A 5,280-nucleotide genomic window follows, 5' to 3' on the forward strand; every position below is an offset into this window, starting at 1 on the left:
AGCCATCTTAGACCTGGCATTACACAAAGCAAAGTAAATTCCCATTGATGGCACCTCCCTGCACCCCACACGCGGCTGCCGGGGTCTGGGGGCCGCAGCCCCACTGAGTCTGGTGCCCGCTCAGACCCTGGCTGCAGGGGACACGGGGCTGGTTCCTCCCTTGCCTCGGCTCATGCTCCCACACGGTCACACTGTTCGTTCCCTGCCTGAACGGCTAAATTAAGCCCAGCAACAATGGGCCATCGATTATCCCATTATATTGCCATGGGGCCCGGCTCCACAGCTGGCTGCTGGAGGGGCAGCACACGTGGCGTGGGCAGCGGCTCAGCTCTGCGCTGCGGAGCCCTCAGCACCATGTGCCACACACCCTGTAACGCCAGCTCTGCAGCCCCGCATCAGCCACTGCCCCGTTCCCAGCAGCAGAACCCGTGCACCAGCCTGCAAGGAAAAAGGCCCCACTTCCATGGGAACCTCCCCGTCTCAGAGGGCTCCCAGGGCCATCCCAGCCCTGGCAAGCTCAGGCCTTGCTCCAGCTGTTTGCACGTGCCTCAGGGATGTGTCCTCTTTGCTCCCCACTTTCTGTGGGGCTGTTCTCCCCGCAAGGTCTCCCTTCTCCCCTTCCTGCTTCCTGCAGCCAGCCATGGCAGGAGCACTGCCTGCCTCTTCCTCTTGTGTGCTGTCTGTGAAGCTCAGGAGAAACCAAGTGATGTGGTCCCATGGGTGCCCTCATCACATCCCCATTTCCATCCCATCCCATGCAGGGGAACAGCCCCAAAAGCACCAGGTCTTGGTTGGCCATTTCTTCCTGTGTCACCAGTTTCAGCCTTGTTTGTTCCAAGTCTTTTTATTACCCAAACCACTGACAAGTCATTTTTCAGGACCAGGCGCTCAGCTCGCGTGGACCCTCATTGCCCTCATCACCAGCCCCTGCAGGGCTCTGGCTCTGCCCACCCTTGTGATGCTCGTGAGCATCCAGGTACCACAGAGCATCCTTCCAGTGGTAATTTGCAGAAGGCTGTGTCAGGCCATGTTTTGGCAGCAAGGAGAGGGGTGGGCACCCCAGGGTGCTCCTGGGTGGCAGCCGGGTCCCGGTCTGCTCCCTGCGTGGGGCTGAGTGTGTCACCCGCTCGCAGCCCAGGCAGCGGTGACGGGGATGCTGCAGTGTCTGTATGGGGATGCTTTGCCTGCTGATCTCCTACCTGCGTCAGCAGCTGAATTCCCTGGTCTCATTCCGGCTCTGGCAGCTCCTTAACCCTTTCCTCCCAGCTGTGCTGGAGCAGGCTCAGCACACAGGCTTCCCCGAGCTCACGTCGTGGTGGCTGTGACCCTCTGCTGTGATCACCAGGCCTGACCCTGTTCCCACACACCTGCAGGAGGGGATGGAGACACAACCATGGCTCAGTGAAGGCAGGACACAGCAAACCCCCTCCCAGCCCTGTGTGTCCCTCCGGGATGCTGAGACCCCAACATGTGGAAGCAGCCTGGAAACCTCCAGAGCATGGAGGGCTTTGGCGGATGCCCAGTGCCCAGAGCCTCCTCCCTGGCTGCCCCTGTCACTGCCAAGGTTAGTCAAGCACCAGCTGCAGACAGAAGCGGCTCAACTTGTTTGTGGTTCCTGAAGGACAAACCCAAGCCAAACAACATGAAAAACACCAGCAAGAGGCTTTGGCTGCTCCTTCTCCAGGCTGCTGCTTCACCACATGAAGCAGAGCTTCGGCAGGGACTGGGCTTGCAGCCAGCTCAGTTCAGAGGGACCCGGTGTGTCTGGGCACTGTAGAGGGTCAGGGGTGGCTGGAGAATCTCTCCCAGTCACCAAAAAGCACCACTATAAGTGCCACTTTTACTGCACTGCCTGAGCTGTCACCGTGCTCACTGTGGGGGGTTTGGGGCATGCTGGGTGTCACTGGGGCACTTGTGGGCTCCAGGAGACACGGAAGGCTCCATGTGTCCCACTGGGCTGCAGAGACCCAGGTCCCTTCACACCACTTCTCCTTTACCGAGAAGCACTCACTTGGTTAATTCTGCTTCAAGAAAGCACCTGTAGCAGAGTGGTGGTTGTGTCACTGGGGGCTCCTCCGGCCCCCCGAGTCCAGCAAGACATGGAAGGACACCCCATGCTGCAGCTGGAGCAGCAACAGCAGGTCCCGGTGTGAAACCAGATCCCAGCCTCGTGTTCACACTCGTGTGTCCTGGCCCCGGGGACTTTAACAGGAGGATGCATTTCGCTTTGATTTTCTGCTTTTTGTCCCATGGCTCTAGCTAGCTATTTGCAGGGATGTGAGTGTGCTGAGCACAACAGCAAGCTGGCAAGGGAAAACCGAGGGAAAACCACCCCCTGGGATATTCCCTTCCCAGGTGACTGGCTGGGGCTTTGCTGTAAAGGTAAGCCATGGAACATCACCCGAAACGACAGCAGCTTGCAGACAGTGATGGGTTTGGAAACAAACCACCAAAGACAAGAGGATCCCCCCTGCCCTGAGGGCCGGGGCTGAGCTTTGCCAGAGAGGGAGAAGGGGCTGGGGACAGTCCCTGCCCTGATGCCATAGGTGAGAGCCCAGCATAGCCCCGGCTTCCCTCTCCAAGCCCTGCTCTGCCAGCAGCCAGAGAGCTCAAAGGCTTGCACAGCCAAAATCTGCCCCGAGACTCTCTCCAGCACTATTGCCATGAGCCGTTATTTCCTTTATCGGTTTCAAGCTAGCATCTATTTTAACTACCTCCGGGCTGAAGCACCAGGGGGGCATTTGCCCCCCATGACTGGTGAGAGATGCTGCAGTGGGGCTGGTCCACAGGCACTGCCCCTGCAAGAGACCCGGAGCTGGGTGCATTCAAGCATCTCACCCCAAACTCAAAGCAGTCTGTTGGGTTCCTTGCCCAGAACTTGCTTCATGACAACATTACCCAAATATTTTCTCATTAAAGTGCTCTGCGCTTGGCAGGTGAATGCGCTCACACAAAACTGGGCTGGAGAAGCTGCTCCAAGCCACGGGACCTTCAGGTAGTTCCTGCACTAGAGAACGGTGCCCAGCTCCTGTGGGCACATCAAGGCAAACGCTGCAGACACGTTACAGATCAAATGTCATCAAACTGGAAGTTTTGGCCTCCGTTGGAGCACGGATGCAGCAGCAGGGCGCGGGCCGGGAGCAGCGGTGATGGGCACCGGCTGAGGGGCGCGGGCAGGCAACAAGCTCGGAAAAGAGCCTGAGTTTTTGTTAGAAACATCAGTCTGCAGAGGAGGGAAATGAACCAGGACTGAGGCACCTGCTGTGAGGGATGTGGGACGTGGTAGAAAGCCCAACGTGGCAGCAGGCATGGCCTGAAGGGTGGCCAGAGCTCAGCAATGGGCCCTGGAGAGGTTCTGAAGCGGGAGAGCCCAGACCTTCACAGCAGAACTGGATTTCAAAGCCCTTTTTAAGCTTGAACTGAGAGTTGCCTTTCATAAGTAGGAGGAAAAATGAGCTTCATTCAAGGAGGAGTGATTTTGGGGTACTTGGATGATGCTGATGCTCTTGGCTGAGGCACAGACTGCAATAAAATTGGCCACAAAAATATTTCAGGAGTGACCTGGTTCTGGAGCAGCTCTGGGGATAGGGAAAGGGGAGAACCCAGCAGCTTTTGGGATGGTGCTTTTGGCAAGTCCAAGCTGGCGCTGCCAGCACAGCTTCCACTGGCCTCTGCTTCTGTTCTCTCATTGCACGTTGTGTTTCCAAATGCTTAAATGAGAGAAGTAAATGGGAAGTGGAGCCCTCCCCAAAGCACCAGCACCAGCAGGGCAGGGCCAGCCCTGCTGGCTGTGACGTGACTGTGAACTGCAGCCAGCCAGACTAGTCCCTTTTCATGACCCAAGCAGAGCCATGAGGATTAATGAGCCAGCCCATGGGGGACAAGCCAAGTTGGGGTTTAAATTCTTTGGTGCTTGTAACAACTCAGGTGAGTCTCTTTGTTCTTGTTGCTGTAGTTGTTCATCGGCCAGGCAGCGTCCCTGGAACACAGCAGCCAAACAGCCCTGTCCAAACACACCCGGAGCGGGCAGCGAGGCCGAGAGAGCTCAGCTGCCTCCTCGCTCCAGGCACAGATGCAGATCTTGCCCCAGTGCAGCAGCACGGGTTGAACATCGCTGCTCCGCGCCCGGTGCCACGCCGGGGGCTTGGCCGTGTGGTGGGATGGGACACGGCAGGCACAGCCCTGGGCTGGGTGGTCACACCACGAGCTCTCCTCGGCTCCCCAGATGATCTCCACGCAGTCAGTTCCCCACTGGATTGCTGTACACTGCCAGGATCAAGGCCTTGGTTTGCTCTTTCTCCTGCTTGCCCTGCTCCCCTTCCCCCCGGCAGCGGGAGGCAGAAGGATGTGTCAGCTCAAAGCTGAGCCTAAAGAGGCTTATGCTGACTATTTACCTTTGCAAGGGTCTATTTTTGGCTGCTCAGCTGCAGCTAATGCAATGAACAGGGCAGCGATTGAGAAGAGAAGCCACATGAGGGTCATTGTTCCCAGGATTCACTTTACTCCTTTGTCAGGGCCAGAAGCTTTGATTCTTTTCCGTTCCTTGTGTCCACTCCACAGAGTGTCACAAAGGAAAAGGAGATCTTGGGGACAAGTCAAAAGGACCTCGGAAACCTGCTGGCCTGTCCAACACTTGACTTGTTGCCTTTTCTTCACAGCAGAGGGATCCCAGGGTTGCTGGTCCCAGGGATGCACTGGTCCCAGTGACACACTCCCACACAGCCAAGCATCACTTCAAAGAGAAACCCCAACTTTTTCCATGTGCTGGAAAGCTACAGCGCAGAGTCTTTAAGCAAATCCTGAGTGATTTCCACATTGCTGAGTGTCATTTTAATAGTGGAAAAACAATGCTCAATATTATCTCCTTCATCTCTTCCTATTGTCTTTGACTGGCTGGGAACAACGGCTGCAGCAAGACCAGCTCCGGGTCTTCTGGTCAGTGTTTGGTGGTGTGTCCCAGCCCGCTGCAAGCACCCAGTGAGCCCAGGTAGAGTCTGTCCACACCAACCTCTCCTCATGGGAGGCATCCATCAGCTCTGGCACTGACCGATGAGCCCCAGTGGTGCGGTGTCCTCATGGTGATGTCCACCTGGCACAAGGAAGCAGGTGACAGCCAGTGGTGCCCAGGTCCTGCTGTGCCCATGGGGAGCTGGTGCCTGCCCGCTGCCACCACGCTGCTCCACGGGAAGATGCTTCTGCTGTTTTCTGACCTGCGGGTTTTCTGACCTTAATTCAGCCGCCGCCACTTAAGGGCTTGAATCTAGAGGAATGCATCGAGAC

The sequence above is a fragment of the Nestor notabilis genome, unplaced genomic scaffold (assembly GCF_000696875.1).
Source record: "Nestor notabilis isolate BGI_N333 unplaced genomic scaffold, ASM69687v1 scaffold30174, whole genome shotgun sequence".
Lineage (NCBI taxonomy): Eukaryota > Metazoa > Chordata > Aves > Psittaciformes > Psittacidae > Nestor > Nestor notabilis.